Source organism: Bos mutus, chromosome X (assembly GCF_027580195.1).
Source record: "Bos mutus isolate GX-2022 chromosome X, NWIPB_WYAK_1.1, whole genome shotgun sequence".
NCBI classification, from domain to species: domain Eukaryota; kingdom Metazoa; phylum Chordata; class Mammalia; order Artiodactyla; family Bovidae; genus Bos; species Bos mutus.
In genome coordinates, this window is record NC_091646.1 from 99,999,841 (window position 1) to 100,016,118 (window position 16,278).

The window sequence follows — 16,278 nt, forward strand, 5'->3', positions numbered from 1 at the left end:
TTTATTTTATAACTGGAGATTTATACCTCTTAATCCCCTGCACTTATTTCACCCCTTTACCATCTCTTCCCTTCTGGAAACTACCCATTTGTTCTCTGGCTATATGAGTCTGTTTTCATTATGTTTTGTCTGTTTTTGTTTTGTTTTAGATTCCACATATGAGATCATACAGTATTTGTCTTTGTCTAACTTATTCACTTAGCATGATATCCTCTAGATCCATCTATGTTGTCACAGATGGCAAGATTCTAATATTTATAGGTGAGTAATATTTCAACCTAGACAGCATATTAAAAAGCAGAGACATTACTTTGCCAACAAAGGTCCATCTAGTCAAAGCTTTGGTTTTTCCAGTAGTCATGTATGGATGTAAGAGTTGGACTATAAAGAAGGCTGAGCACCAAAGTATTGATGCTTTTGAACTGTGGTGTTGGAGAAGACACTTGAGAGTCCCTTGGACTGCAAGGAGATCCAACCAGTCCATCCTAAAGGAAATCAGTCCTGAATATTCATTGGAAGGACTGATGTTGAAGCTGAAACTCCAATACTTTGACCACCTGATGCGAAGAACTGATTCATTGGAAAAGACCCTGATGCTGGGAAAGATTGAAAGTGGGAGGAGAAGGGGACGCCAGAGGATGAGATGGTTGGATGGCATCACCGCCTCAATGGACATGAGTTTGAGTAAACTCTGGGAGTTGGTAATGGACAGGGAGGCCTGGTGTGCTGCAGTCCAGCACACCAGGGTTTGCAAAGAGTCAGACTGAGCGACTGAACTGAACTGAAATTACATTTTTCACTGACCCAAAAGAATCTGTAATTTGCCAAGCTAATTTGACTCATGCCTCTAAAGTTCTTCCATGTTTCCTTCTCACATACACTCTACAAAAATTCATCCACTTGCGTAGTTTCAGTCTGCTGATGACTATCCATTTATACCATTTGCAGCTGAGAGTCATCTTTGAATTTCAGACCAGCATATCTGATTTACTTCTTTTTACTGTGATGTCCCATAGGAATTTCAAACTTAATAGCCCCAAAGCTGAACTCATCTTTGTCCTCTTACAACCTCTTTTTCCAGATGCAACCTGCTTCTTTTCCTGCTTTTCCAGGTCTCAGTGTAAGTGCCATTTCCTCCAGGAAGCCTTCCCTGACTACCAACCCCAAAGCCTATACTCTTTTGGCCCCCTGTTATTGTGCTTATCTCACTACACTGTTCTTAAGTGTTTGCTGGTCTTTGTCTCTAAGGAGAATGTTTATTCTGTGAGTGTATACACAGTGGCTGTTTATCGACCATATTACCTAGCACTTATCTTGATACACAGTATCTCCCCACAAAACATTTTTTGATTAAATAGGGAATTGAACAAACAAACAAACAAAAATATCTGTGAATGTTCTGGTGTGCCAGTAACTCAACAGAAGAAAAATGTACCTGTTAGGATCACTTTCAGTTTCAAGTAACAGAAAACCCAAGTTCAATAGCTTACCTAATGGGGGTCTGTTTCTGTCACTTAAGGAGAAGTTCAGAATTAAGCAGGTGCTGACATGAGCACAGTAGCTCAGCAATATCAGCCCTGAAGGCTCCTTGTTTTTCTTGACGTTTCATTCAGAATATATGCATTCCAGCAGGAAGAAGGGGCAGTGCTGGTGTCAAGAAAACATGGCTTTTGCAGGAACTTTTGGGTCCGAACTATGCCACCAAACCACCTCTGGTATCTAGGAACTGGGGCTGAGCCAGCCAATAGGGAGTGTCTGCCATGAAGGGTATGGAAGGAAGAAACTGATCAACTCTCATGGTGTAGCTGGGCAGCATGAAATTCTCTGGAGAGACCACCAGTCAAATCCAAGTAAATACAGTACAGTCATGTAGGTCATATATTCATGCACAATGGACTCTTGTAGGATTGTCATAACAGTGGACCATTTGGGCTTGGTGTTGGTTCTGGTCAGTGTGAAAGGGCACGAGGACAGCTGGATTCTCTATTGGCTAATGATACCTTTACATGGGAAATTCACATACTGTGTATGCTGTATGTGTCACCTGCACAGAATAAACCATATTTTACCCGGCTCCATCTTCTTATATTTTATATCCTTATAGATTATATGCTAGATAGTTAAAGAACAAGAAAACTCTTTATGTGATCTTTTGCATTTTGACCTTTTTATCCAGTATCTCGCCCAGCTAAACCCAGAAGTGAAGGAACATCACCAGCATCCTGTAGATTGGTGCTGTTCAATAGGGTAGCCACTAGCCGTAGGTGGCCATTTAAGTTCAAATGATTACAATTAAATAAAATTTGAAATTCATTTCTTCCAGCTCATCAGCCACCTTTCATGTGCTCAGGAGCCACCAGTAGTGAGTGGCTTCCCCATTGAACAGTGCGAAATTGAACATTTCCATCATCACAGAAAGTTTTATTGACTGCCCTGCTTTGGATCATCTTTGTTTCCATTCCCCTATGCAGTTTAGCATACATATATAATAATTGCATACCATATTACTTCAAAAAATAGCTTTTGGCATGTTTTGTAAGTGAAAAGTATTTCCTTTCAAAGTGGTTCATGTTATTCCATTTCCTTGATTGTACCTTCTTCTTCTGTTTGTCCATTTTCTAGAGTTGATGTTTAACATCTCAAAAACTACAACTATCCCAGAATATAAACACTTTGACTTTTGTTGTTAATCCTATAACCATAATTTTAAAGGAAAAATTACTGATATTTGGGTTTGTGGGAAAAAGTATGTCCTGAATTTGAAAAATATCTGTAACCAAGACTTCTTAGGTAGGAGAAACTGTGTTGAAAACATTCTGATTACATCATTTCCCATGGTTCCAGTTTTACCACTGAACGCTGATACATTGCCTGCACTGAAACTTTCCAGCATATGGATCAGTTCAGTTTAGTTCAGTCACTCGGTCATGTCCGACTCTTTGTGACCCCATGAACTGCAGGATGCCAGGCCTCCCTGTCTGTCACCAACTCCCGGAGTTCACCCAAACTCATGTGCATTGAGTCGGTGATGCCATCCAGCCATCTCATCCTCTGTCATCCCCTTCTCCTCCTGCCCCTAATCCCTCCCAGCATCAGGGTCTTTTCCAATGAGTCAACTGTTCATATCAGGTGGCCAAAGTATTGGAGTTTCAGCCTCAGCATCAGTCCTTCCAATGAACACCCAGGATTGGTCTCCTTTAGAATGGACTGGTTGGATCTCCTTGCAGTCCAAGGGACTCTCAAGAGTCTTCTCCAACACCACAGTTCAAAAGCATCAATTCTTCGGTGCTCAGCTTTCTTCACAGTCCAACTCTCACATCCATACATGACCACTGGAAAAACCATAGCCTTTACTAGACAGACCTTTGTTGGCAAAGTAATATCTCTGCTTTTTAATATGCTATCTAGGTTGGTCATAACTTTCCTTCCAAGGAGTGTCTTTTAGTTTCAACATATACAAAATCTTTGTGTATTTGGAAGCCTACATAAAGCAATAAAATCTTTACTTCAGTTTAAAATTTTTGAATGTTAAATAAGGTACAAAAAAGTATTACTCAGAAGAACTTCACTTTGGTATCATATATTGGCAAGCTGTAGTTCCAAGACATAATCAAAAGCAAAAACAAGTTAATTTTGTTTTGTAGTTTAGTGTTCAATTTAAGTTTATTAATTGGTCAGAGGAATCTTCAAATACTATACTGACTTTGATGGGACCTTTAATTACCATTTTATATAGAGAAATATAAATAGTCACATGGACCTAAAATGACTTAATCTAGCATTCATGAATATTTTTAAAAAGCTGCTTCTCATGTAAATCCTGTACTTTAGCAATTCATAACAGAACATAGATCATCACTGTGGCATGTGTAGGAAAATATTTTGTTTTCCTGATCATATGCCGTATAGAGTCCATGTTAACATATAAAGCCAGAAATGTGGGCCTTTGCAAGTTCATTTCTTTCCCTTCAGTCTCTGTGAATAGATATGAATTGGTGAATAAGATGATATTAGATGTGATATTACATATTATTATGAGAAGCCTCTAAGGATTAGATTTCAAGGACTGCCATCTGGCTGATGACTTTATGATGACACTGTCATGAGATTTCATTTCCTTATTTCTATTCCGGGATCACTCTTTAAACAAGAAATGAGCATTAACTCTGAATTGTCTGTCTGTAGCTATAGGAGAACTTCTCCAGCTACTTCAGCAAGGAGCAAACTCATCAAGTAGAGGGGCTAGTCCTAATACCAGCAGGTTCAGCATGACTGGCAGTCCTTCACAAAAGTGCCCAGATACCTGAGAAATCTCTCTAGGTTCTAAGAAAAATTTAACATATATTTGTGTGCATGTATAAGTGTGTATATGCATATTCATGAATATATATGCACATATACTATCCCTAAAATTGTATCTCAGTATTCTCCTGTCCACTTTAATAATATGCTTCAAATGTTAATAATTACAATTAAAAGTTGAAAAGCTGAAGGATTATCATCTGTGTTCTTCATCTTTGGCAACAATGAAGCCCTTGTAAATCACTCCTTGCTTCTCTATTTCTAGGTCTTTTTTCTTTTTCACTTTAAAGAAGGAAGAAAAAGGAGAAAAAATTGAGCCCTATATTGTGTGCACCGAAGAGCTGCTGTAACTGAATACTGGATCTCTTTCACATCTTTCACCATATTTTTTTAGTAACCATTCTGCTTTCTTTCTCTGGGATTTTCAATTTCTTCTTTCTTCTCCCCTTCAGCCAACCATCATGTTCAAGTTTCCCTCATCCTAAAAGAATTTTTTAGGATACCAACATTTCTATCCAGCTATCCTTGTTTCCCCCTTACCATCAAAAAATTTTAAAGCAACAATTGACATTATTATTTCCTATTCTTCAGCTTCCAGTTATGCTTTGACCCACTTCAGTCTGGCTTCCCTCACACTACCACTTTCCTGAAGCAAGGACTCGTTAAGATTGTCAAAAATTTTTATAATAGCTAATTGCCCTATTTTTATTTATCCATCTGCTTGACTTCATTTTAACTTTGGTTCAGTTTATCAACTCTATTAGTTGAAACTTTCCCTTCTTTGATTTCCAAAGCAATATTATTTTGCAATTATATTTCTCTAGTAATACAGTAAGCATGAAGTGCTTGGTGCAATGCCTAGCACATAGTAACAGCTCAGTAAATGTCATCTATCATAAACGTTAATAATTCATTCACTCAGTGAATATTTTAGTTCTGGGTATGTGCTCAGTAGGCTCAGTTCTTGGCCCAAGGTATACAGCAGAGAAAAGCCCTCTCCTCATGAAACTTACATCCTGGGAAGGAAGTGAGAAACAGACATTAAAAATTAAAATAGTTAAATGTATGGGATATAAGATTGTGATAAGTGCAATGTGGAAACATAAAGAGGGCAAGTAGTTGAGAATTTGTGTATGAGTGAGCGTGGGGTGGAAGAGAAGGGTCATTACTTAAGTATGGTGGTTAAGAAAGATCTCAGTAAAAGGGTGAGGTTTAAGCAAAACCTACGGAGAAGGCAATGGCACCCCACTCCAGTACTCTTCCCTGGAAAATCCCATGGATGGAGGAGCCTGGTAGGCTGCAGTCCATGGGGTCACTAAGAGTCAGTCACGACTGAGCGACTTCACTTTCACTTTTCACTTTCATGCATTGGAGAAGGAAATGGCAACCCACTCCAGTGTTCTTGCCTGGAGAATCCCAGGGACGGGGGAGCCTGGTGGGCTGCCGTCTATGGGGTCACACAGAGTCAGACACGACTGAGCAACTTCACTTTCACTTTCACTATGGATGTGAGAGTTGGACTGTGAAGAAAGCTGAGCACCGAAGAATTGATGCTTTTGAACTGTGGTGTTGGAGAAGTCTCTTGAGAGTCCCTTGGACTGCAAGGAGATCCAACCAGTCCATTCTAAAGGAGACCAATCCTGGGTGTTCATTGGAAGGACTGATGCTGAAGCTGAAACTCCAATACTTCGGCCACCTCATGCGAAGAGTTGACTCATTGGAAAAGACTCTGATGCTGGGAGGAATTGGGGGCAGGAGGAAAAGGGGACGACAGAGGATGAGATGGCTGGATGGCATCCCTGACTCAATGTACATGAGTTTGGGTGAACTCCGGGAGTTGGCAATAGACAGGGAGGCCTGGCATGCTGCGATTCATGGGGTCGCAAAGAGTCGGACATGACTGAGCAGCTGAACTGAACTGAACTGAAAGAACCTAAGGAAGTGAGCCCTGTAGATAGCTGGAAGAAAAACAGTACAGGAGGGTTCTAATAACTGGAAATCCTCTGAGACAGGCGTATGCTTGGCTGGTTGAAGGAACCTTGACGAAACCTGTATGATGGTAATGGGTCAAGCAAACAAGAGTGCAGTAGACAAGGCGTTCAGAGAGGTGAGAAGAATCTGATTACACTGGGCCTTATAGGCCCCTCCATGGACTTTTGCTTTTGCTCTGAATGAAATAGGAGTCATTGGAGGGTTTTGAGCAGAGGGATAGCATCTTTAACTTCTCTGGCCCCTCTGCAATAACAGACTGAAGGGAAGCAGTGAAACCATTAGGAGACTCTTGCCATAATTCATTCAAAAGACAACTGTGATTTGGACCAGAATATGAGGTGAATGTGGTAAGAAATGGTTGACTTCTATGATATTTTAGGACACAGCCCCAAAGGTTTTGTAATGGTTTAGATTTAAGTATGGAAGACAGGCATCAAGGAAGACTATGGAGTTTCTATCCTGAGCAACTGGAAGATGGAAGACTCACTGAGATGGAGGAGGCTCTAAAAGTAACTCATGTTTTAGGAAGAACATGTGGACATGTCACTTTTGAAATGTCTATTAAGCATCGAGGTGGAGATGTGGAGTAGATAGCTGGCTATAAAATCTTAAGTTCTAGGCAATGATAGGGATCCAAGATATAAATCTAGGAGTTGTAACAATAATCAGTGTACACTCTCTTTGCTGTATACAACCTTTAAATCCTGGTGTTCCATTCTTAAATCTCTCTTTTATTTCTCTACACACATTTAAACTACCTTTGTCTGTCAACTTCAACTATCATTAAGACTCCTCAGTGTTTTTTTTCCATCTCACATCTTTGTCCTTTTCTCTAGAACTATACTTCCAACCACCTCCCATTCATCTCCATCTGCCTTAACTACAGGCTCCAAAATGTCTAAAGTAGAAGGCATTATCTGCCCCTGAAACAATGCATGTTTCCTATGTTTTCAGGGAAAGCATAACTTAATTACTTGATTGTCTTTAATGCTGGAAACTTAAGAATTACCTTCTACTTTTTCCTCCCTCTCTCTTCTCTACTCATACCTGTATTAAGTTGGCTTCTAAATTCTGTGACTTCTACTGCAAAAATTTCTCTTAAGACTAATGCCTTTTCTTTATTCTTCTTCATCACCTCATCCTAAAGCCTCTTCATATTATACCTGGTAGATTGTGACCATGTTTTCTCTGTGCTCCCAACCATTGAATCTCTACACTCACTTGGTATTCACACTGCCCCAGAGTTATTTTCCTTAAAACTAATCTTCTGATTTCTCTTTCCTCTTAGCACTCTTTTTTTTTTTTTTTTGCCTCTTGAAATCTGATGGATGGTATTTTCGTAGGTGATATATTCCCGAAAGCATGCCCCAATTTTTCCAACATCAGAAACAAACAAAATTGATTTATTTTCAGGGAAGAAAAGCACATAATACCACCATGTGTGCTTGTTCGTCAGTTTGTTTATTTAGCAGAGGGACAGGCATGTGAACTTCATAAAGTAGTCTTCCGCTCTGTCCACAAAATGCTGTCCTTTCTCAAAACATTTTTGGAATGCCTTTTCTGGAGCTCCTTGGGGACTGTTTTCTGATCTTCAGAAGACTGTTCTATTATTGTGTAGCCACACCTTGTGTTTGGGGTAACAAACACTGTATTCACTAATTGTCTGTGTATTGAATGAAATGAAGCAATTCATCAGATATTGGGCACTAAATGGCTTTGGATTATTTCCAGAAACTTAGAAGATAAAGATTTGCTGCTGCCCTCTAAGCTACGTAAAGAATAGGATATGATGCTAACAGGAGATCTGTTGAAAATATGACTTCGTAAGTCAGAGACTGCCTATTCTATATTTGTAGCATGTTATGGTCATAAATATTAATGCTACAAAGGGCCCTAAAACCACCAGTTCAAAATTCTCAATTTAGAATAGCCCTATTTTTAATCCCTCTCATGCAAAATATACCTTCTAGTCCATTTTTAAGACTAAAGGGCATTTGGTATATTGAAAAATTCAGTCAGTTAGCAACTCTTCTAGGTACACTTCTTTTAGCAATAGGAGGACATTTCTCTAGGCTCTTTAAGACAAAGTTGTATATATAGTTATAAGGCACTATGGTTTTTATACTGCTGAGACCCTGTCTTCCAAATGATTATGAAGCATAAGAATTCTCACCATCTCACAATAGGATAATGTATTAATATACCTGTAATGCAAACCTTGGGGCTCTGGGCCAGGGAGTGTCATGATCCATGCGAATCTAAAAGGTTCATGGTGGCAACTGCCTGCTTCACTTTATGTCATTTCCTTTAAAGCAATTAGAATGTTTCTAGCTTGCAGGGATTGCATAAAAAGGGAGACATTTGGAATCATATCATTGGTGATTTACTGGTGTGGAAAATTACCTAGTCGTGTAGCCAAGTAGCTGTGTTCGTTTTAACCCAGACCTGCAGTCCTAAACCAGGCCCTCCAAGCACACCAAAATACGTGCTTACAAATGCCTCTTCATACCATTTACCCATGAAAAGACTAAAAATTTTAAAAAAAGACATAATTGTTTCCTAAAGTGAAGTTATAGGATGCCAGCAGACCTTTCTTTTCTTCATTCATTCATTTAATATTATGGTGTCTAAAAGTAAAACAAATGAGTGAAAGTTTCACTTGCTTCATTTAATTGAACCATTAATGTTAACAACAGCATACATTATATTACTTTTCAATTATATTTTCATTTATCATTGTCTCCACATAACTATCATTCTCGAAGTCTTTAAAACATTCAATAAAATATTATAAATTAGCTGGAGTTTATTTTTAGAAAGATGAGTTATTTTGACAAATAGGTATAATCATCATTTGATTTGGGATTTTATCTCTCCAGTTCTAACAGTCATGCTAGTTTGGGGATCTTTTGGCTTCATTCAATTTATAGGGATTTATTTTCTTTCTATAAACCATTAATTCATATGTATTTCTGAAAGTAAAAAATATGCAGAACATGTAGGTATTAGTGAGTTTTTATGGAATTTATTCTTTTCAACTTCCTCCCCCAGAGAAGGGGGTCATTGAAGCATGTCTAGGCAGTGATCAACAGCAGCTCTTTCTCGGTCCCCTTTTACCACTTAGGAAGCATGATCCCATCCCTGACTCACTGAGGCAAAGAGCCCAGCTCAGGTTCTTTGTGTTGTTTCTTGAGCCCGGTAGATTCTGAACTCCTGGTAGCCACTACATACTTCCTAGAGCCTATCAGCTTCATGTCTTCAGCCCTGCATACTACTTCGTGTTTCTGTGCCATTGCTGACCCACAGATCTATGTGTCTTGTTTTCTAAGCTCAGATTGAGCCTTTTGGTTTTGTGTTTTTATATTTTACCTATACCATTGGTCTGTGTTTAAAAGTTCCCTCTATACTTTGAAACAATTTTTTCCTGATATAAAATGATATCTACTAACTGTAGAAAAATTTAAAACTTGAGAAATAGTCACCATCAACATTTTTTTTAGCATTTTCTTTCATAGTTTGGTAAATGTATTTTGTTTATATTTATTTAACTTACTCCCAGTTTAGTAACAGTTGAAAGCACTCCCAGATTGTTTTTTGGTTTTTTTCCCTTTTAAAAATCCTTACTACCTTTTATTAGGGAGGTAATGCATACATATTATCTTTTCAAGCGAAAAAAATGGGAGGAGGAATACTTTCTTAATAAGTCTTGTGACTTATTAAATAATCAGAAACAAAAGCAGTATCTGCATGCCTCCAGCCAATGTTTTATGCTCTGGCCATTCTGCCTAGCATCAGTATTCAGCCAAAGAGATAAAAACTATTTAAATTTGTGGGAAATCAATTCCCCATTCAAATCAGTGGTGGTGTGTTTTTAATATTTTATAATATTCAGCTTCTCTGTTTCCCTTATCAAGTCTCTAATATGGTACTCATGACCATTTTGTGGCCAGCCAGAGTCTTCATGCCATAGACCATTGAAAGCAAGGCAAACAGACCTAATCCAAGCCCCTTTGGAGACTTTAACCCACATTTCATAGATTTATGGCTACTCATACAATTCCTGAGGAGTTATGTTTTTCTTTTATATTGCAAGTATTTTAAATCTACCTAGCAAAATTGAATTAGCTATTAAACATCAATTTTACCACAACTTCTTTTTAAAAATATTTAAATGAAACAAATACTCAACAAAAATGGTCAAACACAACTTGCATCCTGAGACAAATTAAGTGAATAATCATCATGAAGTCATAATAATTATTTATGATTTTTATGTTTTTTGGTAGCAAGACATGACTTATTAATGTTTAATATGTGGGTCATACCTAAGTTGCCTATTAAGACAGACATGCTAAAATGGCATTGTTCTTTTTAGCTGTGAGTATAGCTGCTGACCTCTACTTAGAGCTGGTGTTCCAAACCAAAATCTGTGTCTCTGAGGCCTATGTTCCCTTCATTGCTTTTTAATGGATACATATCAACTTGGAAGGAGGTTCTGGCAGCTTTTCACAGTAATCTAATCTCAGCTCTGTCCTCTTCAATATTTCCATCAGTGACTTGGATGAAGACGTAGATAGCATTCTTATCAAATTTGCCAATGACACAAAGCAGAGAGAAATGGCAAACACAGTAGACGAGTATCAGGAGCCAAAAAGATTTCAGCAAATTGAGGTGGAAGGCTGAATATTGAAAGGTGAAATTGATTCAAAAGAAAAATAGCATAAAAGACAAAATCCAGTTGACTTAAGACTGGAAACAGGGAAAAGAAGATTCCCTGAGATGGAGAGTTGTGTGCAGAAGGTTTGTGGAGAGTGTTTCCATGAGATACATGTATAAGTATGTGACAAAGGTAACACTGGGCAGAAAGAGAAGCTACCCTGCAGTGAATCTGAGGCCTGGGGAGAATCTAAGGGGAGGTCTGGAAGTTGTAGCTCCCTTCAGAGATGTGCTGAATTGAGGCAAGGGAGCTGGGCCTTTGTATTCCAATACCAGCCAGTTACTGGTTCTGGGTCACTCCGTGGGAGAGGGCAACTTTGGATAAAACCTACAGTTGAGGGCAATTTCCAGTGAGAGTGGCAGCTGTGAGCTGTTAGCAGCCAGTGATCCCACCAAAAAGAGCATGGGTTTTGGCAGAGCATCAGTGTATATACTACCCAAGCATTGCCCCAAAGTGTGGTCCCTGGACTAGCAGTATTAGCATCATCTATGAGCTTGTGGGTCCTACACCAGCCTACTAAATCAGAATCTCTGGGGATATGGCCCAGAAAACTTTTAACAAGCTGTCCAGGCTCCAGGTCATTTCTATGCATATTAAAGTTCGAGAACCACTGCACTGTGTCAACCAAGAACATTCAGAATTGGGAGATAAGACAGGTTTTAGTGACAGTCATCTTTCCTTCTCTCTCTCTCACACACATACTGCAGTAGAGCAATAGGAAAGGAAAATTAGGGAGCTGTTAGGCTGAATCAATTCAGGCATGTAATGTAGTCTAAGAACTTATATTTCAATTTAGCAGAGAGAGGAATTTTGTGATCAAGCTGTCCAAAGGTAAAACAGCCTGCCTCTTAAGATTGTAGAAGTATTCAAGAACAGGCTGGGTAATGCCTTGGTGTGATAATTTCAAGCATCAGGTAGACACATGACTTTAACTTTAGCATCCTGATCATCACCCTCCCATGCTTTTCTTCTCTCTTTTTTTTCCCCCTAAGTGAGTCTCTGCCAGAACTAGTTAACTCAAGAAAGGTTATATGGCCCAAAAGAAAAGTTTAGGCATTATCAGGTTAAGTCAAAGTAAACAAACTTCCATAGAACTAATCAGACTTTCATTATACTGTATGAATTATGAATACACAATGTGTGTTTGGGAACGCATGAGGAAAAGGATAGTCTGTATAGCATGCATCAGAGAAGGCAATGGCACCCCACTCCAATATTCTTGCCTGGAAAATCCCATGGATGGAGGAGCCTGGTAGGCTGCAGTCCATGGGGTCTTGAAGAGTCGAACACGACTGAGCGACTTCACTTTCACTTTTCACTTTCTTGCATTGGAGAAGGAAATGGCAACCCACTCCAGTGTTCTTGCCTGGAGAATCCCAGGGACGGAGGAGCTTGGTGGGCTGCCATCTGTGGGGTCACACAGAGTCGGACATGACTGAGGTGACTTAGCAGCAGCAGCAGCAGTATAGCATGCATACATTCTAGAATTTTGTGAAACCAATTTCTCTAGGAGACTCTTACGGGCCACTATAGTAACTGGAATCAAGATTGCCCGGAGAAATATCAATAACCTCAGATATGCAGATGACACCATCCTTATGGCAGAAAGTGAAGAGGAACTCAAAAGCCTCTTGATGAAAGTGAAAGAGGAGAGTGAAAAAGTTGGCTTAAAGCTCAACATTCAGAAAACGAAGATCATGGCATCCGGTCCCACCACTTCATGGGAAATAGATGGGGAAACAGTGGAAACAGTGTCAGACTTTATTTTTCTGGGCTCCAAAATCAGTGCAGGTGGTGACTGCAGCCATGAAATTAAAAGACACTTACTCCTTGGAAGGAAAGTTATGACCAACCTAGATAGCATGTTCAAAAGCAGAGACATCACTTTGCCAACAAAGGTTCGTCTAGTCAAGGCTATGATTTTTCCTGTGGTCATGTATGGATGTGAGAGTTGGACTGTGAAGAAGGCTGAGCGCCGAAGAATTGATGCTTTTGAACTGTGGTGTTGGAGAAGACTCTTGAGAGTCCCTTGGACTGCAGGGAGATCCAACCAGTCCATTCTGAAGGAGATCAGCCCTGGGATTTCTTTGGAAGGAATGATGCTAAAGCTGAAACTCCAGTACTTTGGCCACCTCATGTGAAGAGTTGACTCATTGGAAAAGACTCTGATGCTGGGAGAGATTGAGGGCAGGAGGAGAAGGGGACGACAGAGGATGAGATGGCTGGATGGCATCACTGACTCGATGGACGGGAGTCTCAGTGAACTCCGGGAGTTGGTGATGGACAGGGAGGCCTGGCATGGTGCGATTCATGCGGTCGCAAACGGTCTGACACGACTGAGCGACTGATCTGATCTGATCTGATCTGATAGTAACTGGGACAATACTCAGTACTCAATAAGCATTTATAAGAGCGATCACATAGCATGTAGCCCCAGCTGCTGCATGGAGAGCATTTCACTGTAGGTTACCCTAAGTAGTATTCTCGAGTGCTATTAGAACAACTTTTCAGTAGGGTATAAATTTATAAATTTGCATACCAATCAAGGGAAGCTGTGCTATTCTACCTTTGGACTCTATACATGCATATTTTCTATTATTCCTTGGATCTATTATTTTCACTTCATATCCTATTAGAAGTTTAGGAACATTGTCCTGGGTGGGTGGATGTTTAGATCGATGACATAGATATTGATAGGTGGGTAGATAGATAAGGGAGAGGAATCAGAGAGAGAGAGAATGAAAGAAGAGGAGGAAAAGAAGAAGGAAAACAACTATGAAAACAATGACAGTGATGACAGAGAAAGAGAAAGCTCGATTCTCTGGCACAGCATATTTGAGTCATACTGAATCTTTGTTTTCCTGAAACGTTCCACAGTGAGAATAGGAGGTAAATCATTCAGAAATCACACAAGTAATCTTGGATCCCTTTAGTAAAAGAAGTCTCTCTATTTTAGCAAATAGCGATAAGCAAGAGAGTCTATTATAATTGCTGGGATCTGCTAATATGTATTTTTTTTCCCCTGAAACAAATTCTATTAACCCTCCTTGATACTCTGTCCTCATCAACATGTTAATGACATGGGACTAACTCTTAGAGATTTTTATCTCCCACACAAAACAGAATCTGCAACCTGCTAATGATTGCATTTAGCCTAATTGTAAGGTTGCTGCTGGTAACAGAAAAATGTATTCTGGCAGATAGACACTTCTAGAAGCTCAGCCAAGCACTTGGTGTGTGTGAATCAGCCTCTATATACTTCTCACTTGGCAACCATTCTTGATGGAGAGTCCCAGTCTGCTCTGAGGAGAGGCCAGGGCTGTTGAGTAGAGTACCTGGAGAGGCGCAGTTCTAGCAGGATTTTATAGACCTCTTGGCACGCCAGTGACTCAGGACACCTTGACCACAAGCCCTTAATCAGAAGGGCAGGGCGGCTTGCTCAGGCTGAGTTCTGTACTCTCTTGTCAAATAACAAACAAGGAGACAGACATTTACCAATTGCTAGTCCACATTCTAAATGAATATAACATTTCACACGTTTGAGTTCACTGAGTGTGTGTTGCCAATTTCATTATCAAAATATTTATGACTCAGGAAAGGATACTGAGATGCAGAGAGTCTATTACTTTCCCAAGTTCAAAACCCCAACGTTGTGACAGTTCTGATGCAGAAATTCTTGCATTTGAAGAAAAAGAAGAAAGACTCTTTTCTTTTCCTTATGTTTACATTGAAGTATCGTTTGTATGATCTTGGGTTTGCTAATTCAGGGGTCCCAACCCTGGTCTGTGGAAAAACTTTTCCACAAAACTGGTCCCTGGTGCCAAAAAGTTTGGGGACCACTGCCATAACTCTTTGAGAATTTTCTCATGTAGGGTGATTTGTTACTTTTTAATATTTTGAAGAAAAACACACACATACATGTAAGTAATTTTATTAACTCTTTTCTATCTTTGCTAGCATCATTAATATGACTAATTCCAAAAGGGCATCTAAGCAAGTATTTGCCATTTTTCTTGGAAAAGCAAGTTTCTCTCCATTTTTCTGTATCTCTTTTCCAAACTTTAGCCAAATTTTGCTTTTGAAATGGGTTATCTGGTAGAGCCTCGATTCTAACTTTGAAGAAAAAGACTCAAACATTGACAGTTACGTGTCATTATTATATAATGAAAATATCTGAGAAGAAGACTGATATTGACCTATATTTTTCATTTTCTAGTTAGTCACTTTGGTAAAAATTAAGCACTCTTTTCCAGATACTGCAATGGTTGTTGGAGAGAGATGCTGAACAAAATTCTCCTTGTATTTATATTTATGAATATATATGCTAGGAAAGTATAATAATATCTTTTTCTATAAGGAGAGACATAATATTCTACTAATACTAGCTTTTGTTCCTTCTAACATACATAGGAAGAATTTTCCATACTGTTATAATTTACTGAGGGAATCTACAGAATTTTAAATTTACTTGCACTGGGTTAACAACTAAGAATTTTTTTTTTAATGTGCCCTTTGTTGAATTACTATTACACACTTATTTAATACTACTATTGTGTCATTTGAGTACATATTCCACTCACAAAACAAATATGTGGTATTTTTAGTTCTAACACCAAGGCTACACCAATACTTTTATTTTTAGCAGATCATTTTTTATGAAGATTAAAATAATTATGTCACACGTTGCAAGTTTTAAGAGCTACTTTAAAATATATGCTCCAGGAAAAACATGATCAGATGGGTGAAATTATGATGTTCATACTTTCAAATGAAAAATCAGATACATATGTGCCGATTAAAAACACTTGATTTTTATAGGATAATGAACTATAACTTAACCTCTAGAGACAGCCATTTTTTTCCTCCAAGAACTCAAACTACTTAATGATAAAGTATTAAACTTAGTCCCAGAATCTAGTTATATAATGATACAAATGTTATAAATAAGAAAGGGAAAAAGAAAAAAGCTTATCCACAAATTATTTGTTTCGCTGACAACATTTATTGCAGAAAGTGCATGAGTGACATACACAGTGGTCTCTCAGAGGTGCGGAGTAGCCATAAACTCTGTGTTTTCCATCATTACAGCAGGGACTTAAAGAACTGGGCTCAACTTCTGAAAGTTGCTTGGAGAGCCAGTGATTTCTAAGTAATCACTGTAAAATTTTTGAAATTAAATTCAGCAACTTCACTAACACCAAGTGAACAGATAGATCATACTCAGCAGCATGGCCATTCTGAATGGCATTCCTCTTTCCTAGAGGTAC

The 16,278-nt window shown here is 38.8% G+C and overlaps 1 protein-coding gene across 6 annotated transcripts in view; it reads left to right on the top strand.

The window, feature by feature from the left end:
- Window positions 1-16,278, top strand: part of DMD (dystrophin) — a 2,671,852-nt gene that overhangs the window by 2,101,435 nt on the left and 554,139 nt on the right. The gene's annotated exons all lie outside the window — the stretch shown is intronic.